This window comes from Pogonomyrmex barbatus, unplaced genomic scaffold (assembly GCF_055798465.1).
Source record: "Pogonomyrmex barbatus isolate J1 unplaced genomic scaffold, ASM5579846v1 scaffold1, whole genome shotgun sequence".
Lineage (NCBI taxonomy): Eukaryota > Metazoa > Arthropoda > Insecta > Hymenoptera > Formicidae > Pogonomyrmex > Pogonomyrmex barbatus.
Window position 1 is genome coordinate 26,923,225 of NW_028297098.1, and position 26,398 is coordinate 26,949,622.

The window sequence follows — 26,398 nt, forward strand, 5'->3', positions numbered from 1 at the left end:
CATCGGACATTCGCTTCTCGTCATCGCTAGATTCGGCAACGTGCACTAATTGTGTCCTTGTGTTAACACACTAACTTCCATTTCCACAAATTAACTTTAATCTCGGTTCAATTTGCACTTCATCTTTTTTTAATTTGCAGAACTACATCAAGCTAGAAAGTGAGTTTATCACCGAGATCAAAGTTAGATCTATTGGTGGGAATGGAGTTGTGAATACCATATTGAATTCGGTTAAAGCCTAAATAAACATGATTCACACGCGTGGTAATAACTACATGATAGTCCTTACATGAAGAATACACCTGTTATTTTATTGATATTTTTAGCGGTGACACATGCAACTCTTGAAATATTAGATTTTTTTGTAAGAATGTCATAGTCCAGATAGACAATATTGAATGTGTTAATTAGTCGAGGAATATTTTTAGATATCTGAACAATCTCGAGCTTAATCGAGATTAGAGTTTTAATGAACATTATTTATAAAGATTTAATATGTTAAACATTTAGAAAGGATAAAGTATCATCTTTATATAAATTTTTAATAAGGTTCATTAAACAATGTTGAAAGAACTCTGAGGTAATTGAAGAAAACTATAATTTTAACGTACTCTGTACATGTCGAAGTAGGCAGAATACTTGTTGATAAAGTTTCTTAAAAAATGTAATGTAAAAGTTTTTGAATGTATAGAAAATACATTGCGCTTTGTATCGTATAAAATTATAAAAATAAATTATCGAATTATTTAAAATAACATTTCTATATTTTTGTATATTTTAAAGATACTAATGTTTTTCTGCTACCTATATTTTTTTAAATTCTTAAAGTTAACCAGTATAAAAAATATCACACATATGAAAAAGAATTTTTAGTCGACTTATGAATTATAACCCAATATTTTAAAAAATAGATTTATTTCCATCTAGAAATACCTTTTTTCACTCATATTGTTTTAATTTCTGAACGGTTGTATAAAAATATTAAATTATTTGAACCATATCCTAAATGACCTGAATATCCGAAATAACGACCAAGATATCGGTCTGAAATATTAATAGTTTTCAAATGTCATTTCTTCTTAGAAACAGATTACGAAATACGAGATTGATTGGTAAAAATAAATTAAGAAATTATCAAATTAGGAAATTATCGAGCCTAAGATATTAAATGAAATGAACATATCAAGCCGATAATTCGAATGTGTATCACGCGGCGATCACTTGATATTTTGATATTTTGATATCCGTTATGTACATGTAACAAGATTAACTGTAATACGTGTCCAACGATGCGCCGTATCCCGCAACGATGCATTTCTTGCACATCGGTTCGGTGCACATTCGTACGCGATTCATGCTCAGTATCTCGTAGCTTTCTGAGAGCTAACATCTGTATTCTACATTCACCGCCCATTCTTGATGTCTAAATTACACAACCGCGAGTCCTAAGTGACTCTAATCAATTCGCTGTTCATTGCGGCGCAGTTTTCAGACGTGTTCGAAGACGTTAGATGAAAAATTTTTCTCTTATTTTACGAATATGTATGCACGTCGAAAATATTTTTAACGATGAGCGGAGGAGTTTTTGGGCAAGTAATACGGCGATTAACTTTGACAGATTCTCTTGGCTAAAAACGAAAGATATTGACTCGACTTGATCAGTAGTACATAAATCACAAGATTGTCGGGCAAAGTATCGTACGTTTGCTTCGCGTGATTGCAACTCAGATTCTCTTATCGCATTCTTTGATATCTGCATGATCTATTATCGATTGTACATGTATGTATTAGGATTTCGTTGCATTATTGCGCGTTATCTATCAATCACACAAGGATAATATACAGTTCGACAATAATAAAAAAATCTTTTACTGTAATATAATGCTTATAATGCAGTATTTTTTTTTATTTTATAATCATACAAATTTAAATGATATTAATATTAAATTGTAATTTTAAATTATATCAAGTCATACAAATTTCTCAAAAACGAGCCTAATCAGTTTCTCAATTTTCACACGATTAGTTTATAACTTTATCAATCCTGAAATTATTATTTTATAGAATTCATAGAGCTTTTCATATATTGAGAAACTTATAAAAAATAAAATTACATGAATAAAATACAAGCAATTATTATTTATTAATCGATATTAATATTACGTTCAGGAAAAGTGAGAAGAATTATGAAAAATAAAAAGAATTGAATTTGATATGAAGAAAGAATATTGAATAAATTTACAAACTCTATACAAAATATTACATTGCATTGCTCTTATTTCGAAGTCAGGTAACACAGATCACTTAATAATAGCGAAAGTTATCGTTACATTTAACGACGTTAGGCCTTTAGCAGTACCCTTGACACAAAGAGCGATTCAATGATAGATAATTCTGACATCATTCCTAATAATATTCTTAACTGGCAACATAATTGTGACTACTTAAAAATATTTTTGTAGTTCGATATGACACAGTTAAAAGATATTGTAGCATTCAGGGACATCGAGCGCGCGCGGTTTCCGCATCGCAAGTAGCATCGGTCGCATACGTATCCGCCAGATGGTTTCACGTATGTCGGCATGGTTCAGTGGCTTTTTAACGGAAGGAAGTCGGCTGATTGCACGTTTTTCGTGTAGACTCTCTCTCTCTCTCTCTCTCTCTCTCTCTCTCTCTCTCTCTCTCTCTCTCTCTCTCTCTCTCTCTGTCCTAAAATAAATTCGATAATTCTATCGAGATATTTTTATCATATATCTATTTCATTTTTACAATACAATAACTCTCCATTTTATATTCTTTCTCATAATGTTATGACGTAACTCTGTGTTATCCTTCAATCGTTTGTACTGAATTTCACGGTCAAGTTTTAACATTTTAAAGAATTCTTTCTTGCATTTGAATATGTTCGTGTATTTTCATGTAAAACAGAGTATTGTGTTGTTCACTGTATTTCCTTTTGTTATTTTTATTCCTTGAAAACATTTTTCTCGATATTTTTTTGCTACGTATTGTATTGCAGATAAACGCTATTGTGTGTATATTAACTGCAATTTTGACAATAAACTTGTAAATTCTATAATGTACTTGATATAAGTTATAAATAGTAAAATATCGATATTTTAATTTTGCACGTTGACCTCCATTGAGATGCAAAGTTTTAACAAATTCCTTGAAACACTTTGTCAAATCTCCGTGTAAAACATGATAATAGAAGAAAGAAAATAAACAGGATAAAGAAAATAAACGTAATGTTAGACTAATCTCTCTCATATCGCCATTTTAAATCGCTGCGAGTGTCAAGTTTTCACACAGCATTAACGTTCCCTTTAATTAACATTGCATAGTTCCACCTTTGTGTCTTGCACCTCTTTCAAGCACTTATTTAATTCTTGTAGAGAAAGATGAAATGGGTCGCGTGAGGGTAGCGTTAATAACATAGTGTACAGAATTAAAACATAATTATAAGATTTCGAGAGTCGGGAGAACAACGGGGGAAAATATCTCGATGATTAAGAACACCTCGTAAAGAGGAAATCTTGATTTCCTCGGGTCTCGTAGCTGTGACGATTTATTATGTAGAGTAAGCTAGCTTCATTTCTTTCATCCAGGTGAGTACAAGTCTGTCGACTCGCATCGCACTGCGCTCGCGTCCGTGCTTCAGATTGATAGATCTTTGGCATACGAGTAGCAGCGTGTAACGAAGGCGCTTAAGTAGGTTGCAGTTATTTATTCTCGTAACACCCGTATGACTGCCTTCTCTCGGTAACGGGACGGCATTGTTGTCCGCTCCCGTCTCCGAAGCTGCGTTTCAAAATCCGTCCATTTATTATTGGCTTTGATAATTTCATTCGCGCGCGCGGCCTCTTTCCGTCGTTAATCCCTCAATGTCGAATTCTCATGTCGCGTACTTTCAAAAGGCGATTTATAATAATGGCAACGTGCGTACGCGCTATCGTACGCGGCTAGAGATAGAGAGTATCTGCCTCATTCTCGTCCCTTTAATCTCGCGCATGCTACCCGTGCCTACATATTCATTCTCGCGTATTCATCTTCATTTAGATCGAGAGATTGATACTCGGCTCTAAGCCATGCCAAGGTAACTCCACTTCTTTTGGCAAGCCTGTAAATGCCGCCTCAACATTGTATCATTGCGCTTCATTCAAGAGTCGACGGTGTCATATATCCATGTGCGTGTACGGCTCGTGTGACTCTCCTATTGTCGGGGAAGTACCGATGACAGATTATCCGCCTAATTTTGGGAACAGAGGGTACATTAGGCTAATTTATAAATAACGAGCGCGATTTTGTCTGATATTCCGCCCTTGTCCCAGGGTCACGTAACCATTGATCGCGCCGACATCAGGAGCGTAATAAACAGGAAACGATGTGGAACGCTTTAAATTGCTCGACATTTGCCGACTACGAGTCGAATCCGCGGCGGGAAGTGGCTCGTGGTGTCGCTTTAATGAATCGTTCGTCTCGTGTCTCGTCGTTTCGTCGTTCTCGTCGTACACGTATAGGTGCAAGTCCGTCGCGCGAACTCTAGAATATGAGCCCGCACGCGGATTGTTCAATGCAGGCGGATCGATATTATACATGATGACTCACTACTCCTCGAATCTCGTTGCCTTGGATATATGCAGATATAATATATAAATTTTTACGACGCGACTTTGCTCGACCTGCAATCGAAAATCACCGGCCGCGGAGATCCGCCTTTTTATCTTCATTTCTCCCGTCACATTGCGTCCACTTATCTCTAGACATTGTATCGGTCTACTCATCGGACTTTCTAAAGGACAATCGATCTTGAATTTAAGTAATAATTCATTTAACGAAATAATCGATATCCATTCGATATCCGCTTGTCTTTTATATCAATTATTTTCATCGTGCGCTTAGAATAAGTTGAATAAATTGAAATTTATTAAACGAGAGTACGCCGCGGGCCGAATCAAGGTAGCGAGCTAACGAGAAAACGGTATAACGAGAAAATTTGCATCTTTTACGGTCAGAGTCCACCGCTTCATCGCGATGTATCGCGACTTTGCAACGTGGCCGTGTTCTCGTCCGCCGACACGCACCGCACGCCAATTACGACCGCGCGCAGCGCAACGCTACGTAATACGCACTAATTATTTTAACACCGTTACGTAATCGCATCGACCGGACGGTAGTTTTCGGTCGACGCTTCCCGACCGCGAGAGAGATGCTCTTCCTCGAGTCCGATCGAACAGAGGAGAACGAACAAACGATCGAATTTCTGCTCCTCGATTTCCGCTCCTCGTTGTAATTAAATATAATTTGTCGATAAGACTGATCGATCGATCGACACATTGTTCCTCGATCTTCTTGTTGCAGTTGTCCGTCGGTGGATTCGAAAGTGCCTTAAATTGGATCCAGATCGAGCGAACAAACGCGAGTAAACACGAATAAATAACTCGCTTGTGAAGTACTCGCGACACCAATTGCATTAATTGAATCAAATTATTCACTCGTGTTCGCGCTCGTTTGCTTGATCTGGATCGAGTTTTATCTACAACGAGTTAACAATTCGCGATTTCGCGCGCTCTCATATTTGCATACTTGCTTATTTACACGAAACTTCGCACGATTTCTTATTTTTTTTTTCTTTAAACAAAAATTTTTTCAGATTTTTTTTTAGATTGCTCCTTCTGTAAAATATTCTTGAGTAATTCATTAGATAAACTTGAAATTTTTTCTACTCTCGTCCTTCCTTTCAAACCTGTTTTTCATGCGAATATTAGATTGATAATGTGTAATAAGTAGTCGATTTCGTAAATTTTCTATTTCACAATGTATGTTTATTTATTCGTGTTTTTATCTACATAATTCAATTTTCACTTCTTGTACCATTTATTTCTTTGTCATTTTGTAATATTTCTAAGTAATATTCTTAAGTAATATTTTTCTCTTTAAAGAATTTATTTAACTGTTTACTTCTTCCTTCTCTTATCGTTTTTTCAGACCATTCATTTTCGACTCTTAGGAGTCATTGTCCTCATTTCGCAAAGATTCGTTCCGAGTGACATCCCGCGATAAGCGTATCTTCCCTGCAGGATTCTTCATTTTGTTTTTGCCATCCTTTGGTATAATCGAGGCTTTTGGAATATCTTAGCGAAATGAAACTACTCCATATGATAGCGCTAAAACCGTTTGTACATTATCATTATCACAGCAGTTTTTGCTTTTGCATCTTTACATCGTCTACCTTTAACGTCAAATAATTTTACATTTTAAAACATCACAGAAAACAAAACGAAAATTTGCTTTATTGCATAAACAATAATATCGGGAAGTAATAATACAAATATTTTTTTTAATATACATCGTGTTTAAGCATCCCTAATATTTGTCCCATAAAATCCAAAAGAATTCCTTCGTGACAGCAATAATTCTGAGATTATTGCGAAGATAATCCTTTCAAGCGGGTTTCCCGTTTGATTCGCTTGGAAATCACCGGGAAGTGTCGCGCCGCACCGTTACGAAGTGAGAACGATCTTTCGCATCGCCGTCGTCTTCGTGTTTTATCCGTCCGACGTTAGAAATCGCCTCGGAGGAAAGTCTCTCCTCGTCAGCGGCAACACGAGAAACCTCCTCTCTCGCGGTCACGTTTCCACACGTCTGTGCATTAAACGCACTCCGCGATCGCATGACGAACGTCGGTTCGATCGACGAACACCGCATCGTCCGATTTCTATACACGCGCCGGGCACCGTCGGTCATTTGTTGTCCGCGCTCGGCCGAGCAATTCCGCCCGTGGCCGCTCCGTGAAAGTTGCATCGCTCCTTCCTTCGCGCGGCATGTGGCACGCTCGTGCAGTATGAGATCGTGACTTATGCTCGCGAGCATGCTAATTATCCACGTGCAACGCCACGGCGAATTTTTTTACTCTTTCCGCGATGGGGACGTGGCGGCTCGTTCCTTTCTTTATCGCGGCCGCTTTTACGTGGCAAAAGCACGCCTTCAATTTGCCCTTTATCCGGATAGCTTGATAAATGAGTGATTAATTGTCCGACGAGGTGTTCGCGAGCGACAAAGATAAAATTATTAGTCTGTGAATTTTTCAATTTTTTTATGTTTTGTACGATGGAAAATTTATCTGATAATTTACTTTTACAATTTAATAAATTTGTTAAATTTAATCTTTGATTTTGAACGTTAAATATTATTATAAACTAATGCGCTTTATATTGAGATTATTAAGTAAAACTGAAATTTTTTAGGAACTGAGTAGAGAAAAAGATCTTGTTATTATTTAGCGTTTCTGAATGTTAATTTGTGACAAATTATTTTTATCAGATGAGTTTGCAAAGAGCAAAGAGTAAATTCTTGATGATTTGTTTGAGGTATGCTCATGTTTCTATTGAATTGACTCATTATATATATATATATATATATATTCTTATCTAAGATATTTTAAGTGATTCTATCTGATGTGTAAGACTACATCATAAAAATAGGAGTAAGATTCATCAAGTCTTAACGTGGATCTCGCGTGCATTCTGACGTGTTGCTTAAGTCAGACGTTGGCATATTGCCTATTCAACGTCGTCACGTGTCGTTTCGAACTTGCGGCTAAAAAAGAAAATGTCCAACCAGATGGACAAAGTGCAGCCCTCGCATCTCTCGTTCCTCGTTTCATCCTCGTCTTCCTCTATAACTTTGACAACATTGTTTACTATTCTCTGAAGAACACGAGACGTGAGTGGCGCACGTTGCATTTCCTCAAGAATTACCATAAATCGATCCGCTTCAATATTCCGAGTTCTCCTGACTATCCTCAAGTTTTAGTTTTCCAAGATCGTTTTACCGTGAATCGCATTGAACTTTGAAGCATATCTCGTAGTATAGTACATCTCCGTCAAGCGAAGCGTGTCTAGAATGATAAACATGTGCATTTAGGAACGACATTGCTTCATGATAAAATTGCTATCTGTTGCATCTGTCGCACTTCTCCGCGATCTCAGGTCTCGGAGACCAGAAATAGAATCCCCGATGTTCCAACGTCGCCCCATCCGGGAGTCCGTCGCGACGGCCGCCGTTCGTTTAGATTACTTTTCGCGAGGGCAGAAAAAAGAAATGCAGCGGAAGGGACGGGTGGCGGCAGCGGCGTGGGAGGGGGGGGAGGGAGGGGAAGGAAAAGGGGGGAGGCCGCGGTGCGTCGACTCGGGATGAAAGGGGGCTTGATTCATCGCGGAGGCCGCATACTCGACTTCACGCAGCCGTAGAGCGGATCTCGTCCGTCCCGATCCTGGATTCGAGCGCGCGCGAGCGAGCGAGCGAGCGAGCGAGCCAGACAGCCAGCCAGTTGGTTACGCGTCTTCCGCGCGAAAGTCAAGGACGCGCGAACGAGGTTCCGCAGTTCTTCCCGACCTTCGCGAGCGCGCGTAGCACGATAATCACAGTCGTGTGATTCGCCGAGGTCAGTGCGCGTGTTTGATAAAAAGAGGAGAGCCACGTCCCCGCGTCTCTCGTAAGCCCGGAAGCCGAGCTTTCCCCGTTATCTCGATCCTTTGATTTTTTTTTTCTTTTTCTCTTTCTTTTTCGTCGAGACACTCGCCAATTTCGCGAGTGTCCGTATCTCCGCTACCCCCATTTGCCCCGGGAATGAGAAATTTGATAGTGTTATTAAAGTGGAACAGTGCGCGGTAGAGAATTTGGTTAGATTGTCGCGAAAATAAGAATTGGACGATTGGTCTATGGCGAGGAAGGTTGCGGATTGAAAATAAATTGATGCAAAGGGAAAATATATCGGAGAGATTACACATTTCAATGATCAGTAAATTACGCCTGTGTTACATTTGAATATTGCCAAATGCTATTGCATCAGCTTAAAGCCTGATTATGCCGTCACTCAGCGTCACTCTGCAAATTTGCAAAGTGCTGTAAAGTAAAACGTGATTCTACGTAATGCGTTTTCTCTACTCGTACCAGGATTTTATAATACGCGCATAAATCTCATCCAAACTTCTTCGCCATTTGCTCCGCTCAAATATGTATTGCATTTACTTTTTTTATATACTTTTATGTTAAACATAACATACATACTTGTATATAATAAAACATCGATTTATATCTCGTTTATTTTGTCGATATATTCTGATATTAGTTTTATGTATCGTAAAATATAAAGCAAAACGTAAAGTAAACTTCTCGTTTATAGTCTCAGTGTGGGGCCTGCGTGAAATCAGTTTTAACACAATACAACAGACGACACAAATTGCTCTCAATCTCTACGTAACGAAGGCAGTACATGCCTACACAGTGTCCTAAATTGGTAATTCACCGCATTCATCGAGGGTTCTTCGTAACACTCGAAATCGCATCGTTCCGCTCACCTTTCACGATCGAATAATTTCGGGACTGCTCGATCTCATTTCCGTACTACAAAAATTGTGAACGTATCCGGCGACTAGTGTGAACGACTTCGAGTAACGGCTCAGAATGGTGGTCGCAATGGTCGCGAAATATGGACAATCTGATCTAGGTATGTCCGATGTCATTGGTCGATTATAATAAGGAAACATTATAGTTGCTCGTACGAGTTTAAACTTTATGCTTTAATTATTTACATATTTTTATATCTTGCACAGATTTATCGCACGGCGCCTATACCTACATCTTTTTCTTAAAAAGTCTCAAAAGATTCTTAAATATTTTTAATTATTCATTCTTCGTAATATTCACTTATACAAAGCACATATCTGCGTTCAGATTTAGAACCAAGAGGGAGTCGACGGCTACACGAGTGGACATCGGTGTTAAGCCGAGTCGCATAATTATTGCGCAATGATATTCCATGTGCTCGTGCAATAATATGCACGATATAATGCGCACAGTGATGCGATTTATCTCGGCCACGCGAAGGAAATGGGGGATTTGTTCTAATGAATTGCACACCGCTAAACAAACTCGAGCGAACGACCTATAATTACGAGCGAGTGTATTAACGAGCCAAGATGAAAACAGCCTGATGAAACAGGTCGGCCTTAATATTCTGATCGATTATTGCTTCCGCACAGCGAAATACCAATATTGGTAAAATCTATAAAAATCAAATTTATCATCTATAAACCCCTCAATTAATGATCGCGGTAGAATATAATCACTTATGTAAATGCAGAACGAATCAAAACATTAACATCTCGAGGTGCAATCTCTTTATCAAAATAATTATACAACATTTTAATCAATCATCAATCGTGATTTCTTTTAGCCCTTATTTTTAATCAAACAAGGCCAAAGATATCGCCACAATTTATTATTTTACTGTAATTATTTGTAAATTAAACTTTCATACGCAATCAGCGGGTTAAATTGATGGCACGTGTACGGAAGATTTCGAAACGTGATTGAAGTGCAAAACTCGGGTTTCCCAAGACCGACATAATATCCTTCGTTCACTTATTATCTAATCGTTAGTTAGGAATCTACGATTCAGAAACACAGGATTGTAATTTCCTCCGATAATTTTACCATTCGGAGCATGTTTGCTCCGTCTAGCGCGGGACAGGTTGCTTTATTTGCAGCCGAGTGCCATAATTGCAAGGTACACACGTACCAAGGTACGCGTTCGACGAAAAGTACACTAAAGTCTCCGGAGGCCGGCCGGCTCGGCGGTGCGTTCACGCGCGGTTGAAAGTCCTCCGCCGATCGATCGTTCCACGGAGAACTCGATCGTGTTGCGCGATACGTAATCGCTCGACGGCTGAAAAACTGCGGGTGAGACGACTCCGCGGTACTCGAGATGGAACCGGCTTAATGGCATTCCGCCGGCCTGATGCCCCGCAAGACCCGCCTCACGCGGCGGACGGACGGCGCGGTGGATTGAAATTCGTCGCGGCGAATTCCGCAATCAGCTTGTTCGGCATCATCACCCGTCGAATCGCGTCATTAACCCCTTACCTCATATCCTCCCCCTCCTTCTTCCCTCCTGCCGCTCACTCGCGCTGCGAACCAGTTTCGCTTAAAATCGCTCCGCGCGACTCTTCCGCGATACCTAAGTATCCGCGACGCAAAAAAGATCGGCGCGGTGAAGAAATCGCATCGGAGCTAATGCGAAATCTCGGTTCGAGAATGATCTTACGAGAGGTACAGGTTAATTACAACGGGGTATTAGTTACATTTTATTTTTCTAGAGGGCGATTTATTTATTTGATAAATGGGAGTAGTCGATTATGTCTCGAGGTATCTTGAGGATTTCATATCGGATTTTATGATGCGTGAACTTTGACTTATCCGTATGATATCCAGATTGATGTCATATTTTTTTTTTTTAACGATATTCTTTCTCCTAATTAATAACGTGGCATTTGATCGCATTATGGTATATTTATAACGAGAAAGCCGCGACGCGAGATATCATCTCGGTCAACGTCTTTTAATTAAGCGTGCGCTATTCTTGGTAATGTCGGCGATTAGCCATAGACACATTTAATTACGTTGAGCGCAGAATAAATTGGAAAACGATTCCTTACATATTACCTAACTGCACGCTTTTTACAATGAAACATTGTTCAGGCTGCTTATCAGTGAATATTTTTCTCAGTGAGAGACTGTATTTCTTAAATCTTGATGCTCGAGAAGTGTCTCACTGCGTGAGACATTTAATCAAATAGAAACCGTGAGAATTTTACAGAAAATGAGATAACGCACATTTTTTTTTAACAGTATCCAGAATTTTATATTGTACTCTCTTTTATATTTTATATACTACATTTAAAATATATATATAAATATAAAATATCTATCACATTTTTTTTAACTTACGAGGTATGAATTCCTTATAAAATTGTATACAATTTATACATATTTATTTACTAAATAAATTTAGTTATCAAACTTTGTAAAAGAATAATTTTTTTCTATTCGAGTAATACGGAAACGTTGTTTTAGTACATTTCGTTTTGTCACGAGTCGCACGTCGTGCTAAAGCTAACATATAATCCATGGCCTAGGTCAACATGCATTTAGCATTGACAGAATGCGAACGATATATTTGTTCTTGTCCCTTTCTCCTTTCAGCCACGTGTACGAAAGGAGAGATCTGTCGTGCATTTGCATTGTGCACAATCCAATGTTCGCGACTGCCATTGTTCTCCATTGCTTTTCACGAGCCATTGGGAAAAGCACAGCTGGATTTTCCTTTCAATGTTCGTCGGAAAAAAATAATTCGCTATTTGCGTGTGTCAAGTCGCAGGACGGTTTAGTTACGTTAATTGCAAAACGTTACTTGCCATTCAGCGTCGTTATTAATATTTATTTACTGTTTAGCGTTATGATATAATAATGTTAAAACGATTTATATACAAATTATTTTTGTCATGCACGTCGTAAAGTGTAAATGTACTCTTTGAATTTCTCTACTTTTCGTGTAACGTGGAATGAAGTATCCGCCGATCAAAACAGCGGGGTACTTTGAAGAAATTATGCGTAGATATCGTGGTATTTCGTGTTCCCGACCATAGTGCAAAAGGTTGAACAGAAGCATTTAAGTCTTTCTCTTGTCGATAGTCGAGCCTGAGTTACGTCAGGAGTACTTTCTACTCCGGCGACTCGCAACGGCGATAATTAACGCGCTTGAAATATTCATGAAGGAATTTAAAAAAAAAATCCCCTTTCAATTTTGTTCGAAAAGAAGAACAGCAGGCGAGATACTTAATTTACAATCATCGAGCCTCCTTCCTTCAATTGAGCCTTTTTCTCGAGTCTCTTTTTTTAATTCCACTTAAGTCTTAATATACATCTGCGCCTGCGGAAAAAGCATCTCAGTCGCTTTGATTTGTTAACGTCTCGAGAGGAAGATGTTCGCGGAAGCTGCCGAGCGAGAAGCACTAAGTCTAAAGCGTGCCGCATTTAGCATGATTTTTCAACGTAATGAGTTTCAACGTAACATAACCGTTAAATGCTGAGTATTCATGACGGATGCAAAATGTAGGGTATACACAGCGAGACGAGAAGCTCGAATGTTTCTTCTATCTATCCGCGATCTATCGCGAAGCCTAGCATGAAACGAAGTTCCGCGCGCGAGAGGCCGCGCCGCGAGTTTTCTGCTTAGCAGCTTGCGTGCTCACGCGATATATTATAGCGCGCATAACGATGTAGGAGGAGGGAAGGGGGGAGGGAGAGGAGGGGGAGGAAGAGTCGCGATAATCGTCGATTCGTGGTAGCTTTGTGGTAACTCTGGAATTTATCTTCCACCGTGCTGCGAGAGACCGTGCGCGGATATCACAGATCGATATCTCGCCGGCCATCAATTGCGGCGGAGGCATTAATCGCGCAAGTTTTTGCGGCGATATTTCGCTACCACAGCAGACGTTTCCTGCAATAGTACATTGCTAATTAACCTTAAGGTCGGAAAAGTTGAGAGGAAGGAAAGAGAGAGACGACGTGGAAAATTATTCGGAAACGCTTCCGCAATATTTCCGCTAATTAATGTTGCATTTTTTTCTTTTGGTTTCAGGTAAGATGCAATACTATTTTGAGGCACAGTGCGCATGATTCGTCGTTGGTAATTACACCGAAGAGTGAGTTTACGCCTAACCATCACAACATTGCTTTCTATCGTAACGTTGCGCAAGAATGGCGCGGAGATTTCGATTAATTAACACGTCGATCGAACGACCTGCTGTGGGCCCGAATCGCGAGTTATGCCAATTAATTATAGCGGAACTTTCTTGATAAGCGACCGGTTCGTGCGATTAAGATAACGTCGAGAGAGAGAGAGAGAGAGAGAGAGTCGCGAATAGAATTCTAATAAAAATTTGACACGTTTCTATAGAAGATCAAACGTATGGATCAAACATCCTAGCGAGATTTATCGTCGGTCATCCTCCTCGCAATTTAATTACCGTTGGGAGGCACGTTGCTGCGTGCGTAATACGATCATCGTCAATGTAGTCATTATTCAAAATGAGAAAAGAATTCGAAGTAGGCTTCCATTGAGGCAAGTGCACACCGCTGGAAAACGTGTTGCAGGAAAATGCAAATTGCATAGCTGCAACAACCACGCGTGTCTATTTTTACGCGAAGTTATTGAGTTATTTAGCATTCAATATTCAATGAATAGAATGTCTGATTCATCGGTGTAAGAAGCACGCGGCGAGAAACGGGTTAAAAAGTGGCGGCCGCGACAGCGAACAGGAACCCGCTTGACTCTCGCATTCAGGCCTTCGACACGCGGATTAGCGGTGTATGCGTACGGGTCAGCGGGAGGCAGGTTCGATCCACGTGGTAGATTCCCACGATAGGTGGATCGACGAAGGTGCACTGCGTTTCTCGATCGTCCCTGTCCGTGCCAACGGGGAACGGTCCCGCGGAAAGTCTCCGCGCGAGCGTTTCTCGCGGGCGGATTTACGCGCCCGTATGCACAAATCTTTCGTGTCGCTACAAATCGCATATTCTTTATTGCGGATCTGCTCGAATATCATCTCGCTGCGTTCATCTTCCGTGCGTCTATGCTACTTTTAACAATTTCGAAGAGAAAGCAGGCTGAATATCATTAGGGGCCATCCATAAATGTAAGACGGACTCGTTCGAGACTTGCGAGCAGAGTGCTTCCCTTCGTCCGTCGTCTTGGTTAAACTCGGGGAAAAAAAAGCAAACATTTTATGTATATTGCCTATAATTAATCGATTAGTTAAAAAGAGTATGAGATAAAAAGAATATTACTTTATATCCTTTCAAAGTTTCGATAGAAAGTTAATAGGTCAAACGATTGACATTTTTTTCTGTAGTTTGATTTCTACATCTCTCAACAATTGAACTTTAATTTAGTAGCATTTATTTAACACCCGCGTATTCTCCGACACTAATAGGTTCGATATTAGATAGAATTATATATGTGGGATCTTCGCGAAAGTATCCTCCTAGTATCTTTCGAAAAATATAATAACAGTTATTCCCGTTACCGCTAATTTCGCTTACTCGCCCTCGCGAGGTCTCAAAGTCACGCCGTCTCGATCTGGTGAAATCGAAATTCATCTTTCCCGATGTCAGTCCCGAAACCGCTTGACGGCGTGCGAATTCGCTTCGCGGCCGAGAGCATGCGGTAGGGCGGCTGATAATTGCGGAAGACGACTGTGTTGCGAGTTGCCGTGGCGCGGCCGAGAAATTCCTGACGGCGAGACGCGCATTAATGCGTGCAGCAAACCATCTCGCCGGCTTCATTAGCATCCGTGAATCGGACACCGTTAATTATTTCCATTATCCCGTGCCATTCATAATTCAACGGCGCATAATTCAGCGGCGCGAGGCCGCACGCGCTAACATGTTTGATTATGGCGAGCGGAAGGAAACTCGCGTCTATTTTTCTTCTTGCAAAAAGAAAAGATGCTTTTGTGAAAATGATCTCTTTCACCTAATACATGACGAGTCTACGCTTTTTGCTTACCTCAGCACGGTATTTCTATGCGTAACATCGTCATTTCTCTTCTTGTTAATATCCGCGAGGTGAACGTTTAATTTTCTAATGACTTCCATTTCGCGCGTTATTTATAAATTCAATGCGGCGCTCACCGCGTACAAACGCAAACGCAAACGCAAACGCGAGCGGAACGGTTCTACGAATGAAAGGAAGGAACGGCGAGGGAATCGCCGTGGCGAATTCTTCGATTTCGTGGCAGGAAGAGATTAAGCCCTCGCGGAAACGATGAGCTTCCTTGAGCGTGTCCGACTAATTTTCTGAACGGCAACCCTGGATAACGATAAGAAGCTCGTTAAATTTCCTTTAATTGCATTCCAAGTTCGTTCGTTGACTCGCGCACATTTTAATCGGTTCCATTTCACGGCCGCGGTACTCTATGTAGGAGATGTTCCACGTGTACTTATACTCGAGTACTAGATACTAAAGATTGAATTAAGAATAATACCGCTAGTTTCAATGTGAGACTAGAATAGCTTCTGAGTTACAAACGATTAAAAATTAGAGCTTGCAATCAATCAACTTTCTGTTATACGCAGAAATTAATCTTAAATCAACACTATTCTTCTATAAGCAAAAATACCATACCATCTTTATGTGAAAGATTTTTAATCTTAAGTTAAACAAAAGTTGTACTTGCATCAATGCAAATTCAGTCAAATCAAGATCAAAATTTTTAAGACGATTATAATATTTTTGCTTATGTATTTATTATATGAAAATATTTATTTTGATTTAAAATTAATATTTTTTCTGTAGATTATGAAATTTTACACAAAAAATTGTTTATGAATCTGAATTAATTTTGAATTAACAAGTTGTTTGTACTTTGTTAATTTATACAATCTTTTGTTATTTAACTGTACATAGATTAATATTGCTATATTGTGATTATGAAAAAATATTTAGTTTAAAAATAAAGAAATTCAAATTAGTGTCTGAATAATGTATTTTTAAAAAGAGAATATTTAATTCCGAATTTAGTAATATTTTGGAGAGAATGATATTTCTGATATCTCTTCGCTCTTCGTAATGGACTGATATTTTTATCAAACGATAGATAACATGGTTTCGTTTTCGTGGGCGCGGCATAATTTCAGGAAAGTGGATTTCACGTATATATAATGATCCGACATTTCCAATGGAAACTGATACACGTAGGCTTGGTCGACGGATTTCTTAGCGGCATGATAAACGATCGTGGAATGTATTCGCGGTAATTCGTTCCCGGCGCGATGCTGATCGAAGATAAATCGTTGGTCATAACTCTAATTGTAGCGAGATAATTCCAAAGGATATGTATTTGTCAATATATAACGCCTATACGCAACTCAACTATATCACTCGGCTAATTGTAAAAAGTTAACCGATACTTGTTGTTTTTTTCTTTTTTTTCATTCTTTTAAAATTTTAATAGAAATATCTTACGCCTTCGCGCCTGAACGGAAATAAGATTTTGAGAAATCCAATGAAAAAGGGACAGGAGTTCGTTCTTCTCAGAGGAAGTTGACGGACGCTCGCTCGGCGCGCTCGTTGCGACAAAGGAACCGTCTTCGATTGCGAAACCACCGAGTCTTCTTTCATTCGAAAACCACCCACGTATCTCCCATCTTGCCTCGAGGTTTTCTCCTCATGCCGGGCCCTTGTGCAATCGTCATAGCGAATCAAACGCCGACAAATGAGGAAATCGCCCGGAACGTTTTGTACACGAGAGCGCGGATTGTTCGCCACGATCGTTCACCCTTGTCGACTTTCGTCGAGTTCCGCGGTTGTTCGCTTCGCGATCCATTGTTCGTCGGCATTAAGACAAAAAGACTGGCCAGTGAGAGGCGATAACTGCAAGCAAACCCTTATTTGAGCTTAACGTCAAACTTCAATAGAATTTTAATTTGAAGCTTAGGTATCAAAAGTTTTGCAACAAATAACAGGTCCAAATTATAATTTGTAAGATTAATTCTAAATGTGAAGTTATATTTAAATTGTTGAATTTGAATTTTTTTCTTCAATTCAAAAAAATTCAAATGCAAATCAATGCTAAAAATCAAGCCCATAATTTAATTTATTATGCTGACAAATCTAAATTACATAAAAATATTGACGGATATAAGAATACGGAAGAGTAGATAGATAAAATGAGTCATATCTTAATTTGAAACATGTCATATATAATCTTCCTGTATAAGACATCACAATCTCTCGGTGCAAGACTTTTCTCTCCGTCTTCTCGTAAATTCTTCCAAGTTCGCGTAGCATTTCTAGAACGCGAAGAGGGAACGGAATAGACGACCTCGCCCACGTCTCATTACTCGATTACATAAACATGACGGACATAAGCCTGCACGGTGCGGCTGGAACGAACAAGTTATCCGGCGCAGCCAACGCGCTGACGTGCGGAGGCCAATGATGTTAAATGCGAAGGCCCACTTAACGTCACTTTAGTCAGTTGGGTGTGACTGCTTTCGCGGTACTTCTGGCCTCTATACCTCGCCGCGAATTGCAAAAATTGACGGGTTGCGTGCTCGAGCGAGATCAATTAATGGAAAGAGGATGTTTGAAAACAGCGTCGTTTTCAAGACCGACTCGCACACCGAGACAGACGAGATATATATATATATATATATATATATATATATATATATATATATATATCGTTGAACTTACGTGAAGCAAAGTTTGCAAATGTAAGCGTCGAATAAATGATGAAAGGTGTAACATTATCGATTGCGTCATGTAAAAGTGAAGATCTGTAAAGATGTCACTCAGACACGTACAAGACAATGCCGTGTCAGACCGTCGCATTCAACGTGGTTGCACTTGCGTTTCGTGGGAAGATGCATACAATAGTGAGAAAAGATGCAAGTCGAAACGCAATTTGCTACGGAAAGGTGCGATGCGTCACATCGTTCCTTCTATCCGTCTCGGCTGTCATTAACGCGAACACGTGCTCTGGGCGATTGATATTATCGCACGGGAACAATGGACACGCGAAATGATTTCGCTCGTCAACGGAGATATTTTCGTCAAATAAATCGTCGTAATCTTGAGCTTCAATCGCCGTACAAACATCGTAAAAAAAAAAAAAACTTGGTCTGTATAAGAGAAGACTTAACTTCTTTAATATTTTTAAATATAATTGTAAATTCATGAAACATTTATTTACGAATAATGTTTATTATCTCGCAGCAGAGCGATAAGAATTAATTCTTACTCATACAATTTTTGTATTTACGAACTCGTATATTCCGATGAACAATTTGTGTTGCTAATTATTGCGCTGGATAAGATTAAATTCCCTTTCGACTTGTTTGTCCGGTTGGTGGGTGGTCTTCTGCGGCGGAGCGTGTAGGTAGATTTGCACGACTAATTATACCGTAAAGCTCAAGTTTTTGGAAATAAAACGGACATGAGCTGTATGGTGGCGCGAAAGATGCGTGCTCAGAAAGTGTGACGGCTGTTTGCACGATCGTTTTAATGGGGACTACTTTAGCGGAGATCGCGCCGACTGACCCGTGAATCATCTTCGTGATTAATGTCCGTTAGAAATTGGATCATCTCATGAATTTTTCTTTTCTGTCGCGCAATTAATTCTATTAATGGATAACTAATCAAGTGTAGTCATGCAGAAAAGAAACGCGTCTTTAATGCGTCTCGATTCTCGAGATTGCATTTATTCCAAGAGAGATATGAAATATAAAATATTATTTATTGGATAAAGAAAAAACGGGGAAAGAAGGGTATCACTCGCTTCTTTTTATATCTGAGAGAGATCAGTTTTACTCCCGTGGAAAATTCGATCCCACGTGTGTTACAGCGTTTCCAACTCAAATCAGATAATAGCGGAGCACGGCTGCATGCTTGAAATGTGATTCCGTGTCTAATATTGTTATGCATCGACGTGCCCCGGCGTCGGATGAGCGGATGAAACGGCAGTGCCGCCGATGTATGACGTGTCCACGAGGAAACGTTCGGGCTTACATAAGCGTGGAAACCACGCATTATATTCAGCGTGAACCGGGCGGACTGCTCCCACTGTTAGATGCACCCTGTCCCTCCGTCTGGTTCACCTTTGCTGGGACGGTCGGTGCTCAAGGTCGAGGTGAAGGCCTCTCGTGAACCTGTCGGTCCCGTCAGTCGGTCTAGGTCGTCAGGTTAAAATGAACAAATCCATGATTTTGTTGTGATGATTTTTCACAAATCATTTTCAAAATTACCGCCGTCGTGGACATAGGTCGGAGTTAAAATAAAAGATATTTCTGTTAGTTTGAAATATTTTAAGAAAAGTTGAAAAATTGCTTCTATAACACAATGAAATAAGCTCTAGGGTTTTTTTTTTATTTTATTTTTTTTATTTTAAGAAAAAGGAATGTTAAAAAAATAGGAATTTTTCAAGGAAAATGCAAGCATATAAAGCTGTTCAAATGCTATTTCGGAAGATATATTCGAGACAGCTGAAAGCACGAGCATCTCGACAGCAACTCTGTTTCTGATACGATCTACAACATTAATCCCGCGCCGTTATTACTTTGCGTAGCTACGTTAGCTTCATTGTCTCCGAAACTTTATGTTCAACCTTCGCACTTCCGCGATTGGTGCCTCGTATATTTTATCACGCCGTCACTCGGCCGTGAGTGAACTCGCATGGGGCTGAAGCTCTCTCGCTACTCGTTTCCTACGAAGATTAAGATGGGATATTCGCGATACAAAGTACACATTTGTACAGTTTCATGGGCTTTACGGGTTACTTTCATTAGACGCAATAATAAAGAAGAGAGATGACGTTGAAATATTTCCGTCGCTGCGGTGAATTGCGATTTCTAATGAGTGATACTTCGCGTTTAAATAACGTCTAAGTCGCATTCATCAGTCACGACCAGCCAGGGAGCGAAACCGCTAAGTTGCACGTATCGCTTGTGTTTTATTTCACGAATTGAAGTAATAATGTAAAAGTTATTCGACGACCTCGGGTACCATAAAACACATAAATATATCGCGTTCAAAGGCATGATTAATATGAGATCTGGCGAACTCCGTGGAATTTCGCTATTACGTTTGCGAGTTACCGATTCGTTACGCTTAAATATCTCCGATTACCGCGCATGCCTGTGGATTAATCGCGACAGAAAGCGTTTGTGCAAACGTTTGAATAAACGTGAAATTTAATCTGGCGCACGCGCGCCATTATTCTAAAGAACCTTGCCCGTATAAAATATTAATAAGATATTATATTGTCGATTTTAATGGGCATACTCATGCGCCGCGATTATCGATTTTACACGCTTAATGGATATCTGTCGCTGTTAATATGTCCGATTTAAAAGTACCCGTTTGATGAAAGCAAGGTTTCTCTTTTCCGAACAGCTTTTTTTGTATCAATTCAAAACTAATATCTCTCTTCCTTCGTGACTTCACTGGGCGCATTGTGTCGTATAATTAACCGTTTCTCCACGCTCGCCACCGTACCTATCGCGATTCGAAAGAACCCGAGCTACGCCGTTGGCGTATTTCTCCCGACAGGTTCATCGTGTGGCACTTAATTATCCATTTTCCACGCTGGGAATACGTCTGTTTCCGCCATTGCTTTTCGCGCAAGGATACGAAAATTCTTGTCGAGGTCTACCTGCCTCGTATTAATTTTACTCAACAGCCCCTCCATAATTATCGATTTTCCTCGCTCGAGCCATCGGTTATCGAGAGGCGTACAACTCGATCTTGTGCTGATTCCGTGCTCGCAGATGTCGGTTCGGTTGTCAGGGGATCGATGAAGATTAGCCGTGCATTAACCCTACGAGGATGTGGAAAAGATTCATTTACAAACTCGAGGGGACTTCTGACGTCGACGACTACCATGGTCGGTCTTTGTTACGACTTTTACGAGCGGGAGCTCGAAACAATTCACCTTGCCACACTGGACAATGATAACTTTCTTGCACAAACGAGTTCATTAGGGAATATACCTGTTCGCCTTTATGTCGATGCACCCCCGGCGCCGTTCTGCCTCGTTGCGTGCTACAATTTTTATTTATGCCTCGCGTGCGTCTCCCGCTCCTAATTGACAATTGTTGCGTGTCGCAAGGTTTTAGTGTTAGCTTTAATATCAGTTTGTAAGTGTATCACCAATGAGTACGGAACTTATTAAAAAATAATTATTTGTTAACCATATTGAAATATAACAAATTATTTATATATGTGTTATTATTTATATATGTTTCTCGGTCAGTATGAGAATTTTATCTTATCGGTTTTATCTTATTATTAATAACTCGATGAATTTTTTTCGTTTTAATTTGTTTAAATCCGGCTTAAGTCTCATAAAAATTCTTGGAATTTTCCGCGAACGAAATGTATACACGCGGATATTTAATCTCGGTGTCAGCTACCCTTTGGTATTTAAAACGATCGGCAAATTAATATCGAGCCACGTGGAATTTGCAGTTCGACGGCTAAGTGGAACCTCCTGCCTTGCGTGACCTTTTCGAAACGCATATCCGTGAATGTAACGTATGGTCATTGCCTCTCGGTTAATATTAAAAGATTGCGAGATGCAGCTTCGCAAGTCAGTATATTGTATAAAGCAAAAGCATGTTGCATTTTACACAATTTAAAACCAATACATACTTTCGAGGACAAATCTGTCAATTGCTTTTGTTTCTCTCTCTCTCTCTCTCTCTCTCTCTCTCTCTCGAACACACAGATATGTAGATAATATATAATATAAATAATAGATTAAATTAGATTTAAATTAGTTTTTCGTATTATCGATTTTAGGAAATGTAAAATAAGACTTGATATTTTATATGTTATAAATATTTTATATGTTAAACTGTCTTATAGATTTGTTTAAATAACACAATTCCAATCTAAACTTTGGTTTATTGAATTCTCTATTTATCTCGTGTTAGAGCGTAACATACACATGTTTACCACTATCGATCTGCATTAAACTCGTAATTATACTCGATTAACTACAGTATTGCAGTCGTAATATTGTGCAATTTGGTTCTCTCGTTCTTCCTTTCGCAATCCGTGCGGTTTCTCGCCTTTCCTGGCGTTCTCCAACGTATTTCCGTTTCCGTTACTCGCCTTGAACTTGATCTTTTTATGTAAGAACCTTGAAACGTCTAATTCAACATCATTTTATAAAATAAAACAAATTTTTAAAGTTAAAAATTATGATCATTCCATTCTGCTAAATTTATATCTGATTAGAAAAAAGTTTAAGTGATTGTATACGATATTTTCTAAAATAAAGTTTTAACAAGTTTTTAAAAGTTATACTAAAAATTTATATTTAAAAATATTTTATATTATTTTTGAAAGGAAAAAAAGAATAAGCAAAATATAGAAATCAATATTTTCTATAATAATTAATTATTTTAACATAAATAAATCATGACTAAATTGATACGAACAACATTTCCATTTTATACTTCAAATAATAATGATGCAGCATTGTGGTCCAAAGAGAGATATTGAACGTACCATAGAACATATCTCGAGTGGAATGCAGCTATGACGGGGTGCTCTGGAAAACCCAAGTGCGAAAATAGCTAAGTCTGACGCGCATGAAGCACGTTGTGCTTTTCCGCAATGTTCGTTCCCAATATTTGCTTCGAGTCGGCAGCAACCCGGTGCGAACCATGTGTGTACTCGCTTTTACGCGAAGACCACCATCTATTTATTTCAAGATGTACATGCGAGAAATAACTGTTCTTTCGTACAGATAAAATACCAGAAGATTAGGAAAGCTTCAGCTTGTACAGCAATTTCTCAGTATATAGCACCTCGATAATTTGTGTTTAATAAATTTTCTAGAAAGCTCATAAGCTAAAGTCATGTAAAGCGTGCACATAGTGTGAAAATAATTTGAAAAAAACTTCACGTTATAAAATTCTCACGCATTTTAACCCGAATTTACAGCTTCAATTTCATTTAATTTATATTCATGGATTCAATTTTAATGGGAGTCGTATCCGTATCAGTCGCTTATTAATACACTCACGGGACATCTAGAGACCAATAAAATCGACTTTGTAATGTGCGCGAGTGCCAATTTGTCGAGCTCCTCGAGCTCCTTGTCGCGATTATTAACCGACTTCGCGTCATTAACCATGGAAAAGAGAAATCCACCGTATCTTCTGTCACCGTACAGGTACTAGCTGCGTCCGACGTATCAAGATGCAAAAGTCCTCTTCCGGAGTGATTTGTTCTGTGTCCTGGCCGCGACGTCTTGGACACCTTCGCGAGCTCCTTACACGGCGAGCACCATGTTTACCCTATCGTCCACGCGGATCCGAGACGAGTTGTGATAAATCATAGGCAATGACCGTAATCGAGATACGGGGCTTATCGCGAAAGTGCGCGCCGCGATCGAGAAAACTCAGTGTAGCGAGACCGGTAGCGAGTTCGCGAACATGATGACGATTTACGATCGATAACGATCTCGTAGCCACACGGCTTCTCGCTAGCCGCTGTTCTCGATAGATCAAATCCGTCCGAACTCGCGAATTCACCGGCTTTACTGTATTCTGCGGCGCTTTTTGAGCGCTATCAATAAGGAACGAAATATTAATGCGACGGGCAATTTATATGAATATTTGCCACTAAGTGTAAAATGATTTTTAGGATAATCAAGGATACATAGCGATATTTATATCGGTGATAGTGTACGTTTCTCGAATGTTTTATATATATATATATATATATATATATATATATATATTTAGAACACTGTGCGATTTTCTGAGTTCTACTATTTCCAGTTTTGTTTCTTTAAAATAAAGACAGTTGTAAAATTTCTATGGAAAACGGTGCAATTTATATAAAGTTCGAGGTATATCGGAGCTTATAAATATATTCGATGCGCATCGATTGCTTCACGCGCAAAAATACTTTCAACGTGCTTGTTGTATTCTGACATCCATGCCATAAATTGTTGAACTTTACTATCTGATATGACTCCCGCAAGTTGCAGCGATGTAAAGTAACGTACCTATAATCAATTGATCTGCCGACGAAATGCGAATCGAAATCGCGGTCACGTTGGTCTTCATTCTGAAAACCAGTACTAGAGTTCCAGAAAGAAACTACGAATGCAATTTCACGCATGTTCTCGTCAGGCAAAGGTTAACAGCAGTTAACGGACGAACCTTTTCATTATGGAAATAGCGACGCGTTCTCATGTTTCTTCGTCACTCCGAGTGTACTCGGCAAAGACTACCGGTTCCATCACACATGATAGAGATTCCCAAACTTTCGATTGGTCGACCATATACCTGAGGATTCCGAGATTTTGTAAATAATAAAAATTTCCAAAGTGTAGAATTAAAGAATGATTTATTAATATGGATAAGTATTATAGAGGTATTTTTAAATAATATTTTTTTGGCATTTATGCATACTTAAATTAATTACCTAAACAAACTTTGAATTTTATTTCCAAGGAAGAAGAAGAAGAATTTCATAAGAATATAGGAAGGAGGAAGAAGAAGAATTTCATAAGAATATAATATCTATTTCTTGAAAGTAACTCTTTTCCGCTTTGTTTTTTTTTTGAATATAGAAAATTGTCTATTAATAAATTACTTTTTGATAATATTTTAACGAACTTTTCTTTCAACAAATTATAATTTGTAAAAAATTTGATTTTTTTTATGTCTGTATTTTTCCCGATTTCGATTTCGAAATATACCTTGCCTGATTTGGGAACCCCTGGTTTGCGACACGAACACGTGTCCTATGTCGCCAGTAGTACTGGCGTTTCCAATTTGCGCGCCGTTAATCCGCAATTGCGGCGCGTTTCCGCGTTTGATGTCCGGTTAATCCGCACACGATCTCACGCGGATAAGCGAACAACACGGCAGGAGTCAAGACTATTCTTGTGCTCTTTCCCGATCGCGAGTCGAAGCTGTGGCACCGCATCCCGAGTATATTTAGCCACCGTGCGGAATGCGGCGCCTCTCTCTTTTACACACAATGAACAGCCTTCTGAAAATGAGGACGTAATTACACATCCCCGAATTTAGCTGTCCGAATGCAGCTAATTGCAAGATCTTACGCAAAGATCTTTTCTTTATCGAAAAAAATAAGCTCGCAACGGCATTGTAAATAAAATGAATAAAGTATATGAGGCATTATTTCACGAATGTTTACGGAATCGATTGGCCTCGCGAGAATATATACTTTTTGAGTTCGCTCGCTAAAGGTAACTTCTCTTTCTGGTTTGCCAAAGAGGGGAAAAAAAAAGAGATGATTGGGTTTTATTTAAGGAAATTTATCCCCGCCGATCTCTCGCACATTGGGCTGCACGAGTGCGCGGAGACACGCGTTCGAGGATTTCGAAATGGGGATAATTACAACGGGAGTCCCGGGGAGGTGCAATAAATTCACCGGAGCCCCATGTCCGCGTATGGAATTTGCTGGGAGACGTCTTGTCCTCCACTTTCTTTATTTTCGCCGTTCGAATATCACGTCGTCTCTGTTCTTTTTTATTCCTCTCTTTCCCATCCTTCCCATCCTTCGTGATCCATCGCAAACCCCGTAATTTGCCCGTTTAATCCTGCCGCGATTCCAACGAGCCCAACCAGCTTCTTCGTGCTCCGCTAGCGCGTGTCTGGTTTCGTGTCAAACATCGGATTCACCCTTCGGGAATGCTAGCGGATTTCCTAGAACTCTAGTTTGCGATTCAACCGAAACGAAAGAAAGAGATAAACGCTTTGCGACGAATCTCCAAAAAAGTGAAAAATATGCTTTTTGAACGTAAAAGGAAAATGTGATTTTTTTAGACGCTTATCATAGATGTAGATTAATAGAGGTTGTAATTTATGCATTACATCGAATAGAGGGTGTTATTTTAATGCATATAATATGCACAAATAATAATTACCATATTATATCATATATATGCAAATAATAATATACATATATAATTAATTTTTTTCTTAAAATGGAAACGTA

General features: G+C 39.3%; 1 protein-coding gene and 1 long non-coding RNA gene across 2 annotated transcripts in view; one reads left to right on the forward strand and one right to left on the reverse strand.

The window, feature by feature from the left end:
* The window catches only part of LOC148938319 (uncharacterized), a 38,473-nt gene that overhangs the window by 790 nt on the left and 11,285 nt on the right, over positions 1-26,398 (forward strand). The window lies entirely within an intron of this gene.
* LOC148938320 (uncharacterized) lies at positions 22,300-25,669 on the reverse strand. The gene is made up of 2 exons (XR_016139127.1): positions 25,134-25,669; positions 22,300-24,717 (listed from the first exon to the last, which is right to left on the reverse strand). It is a non-coding gene; the product is annotated as an uncharacterized LOC148938320 (long non-coding RNA).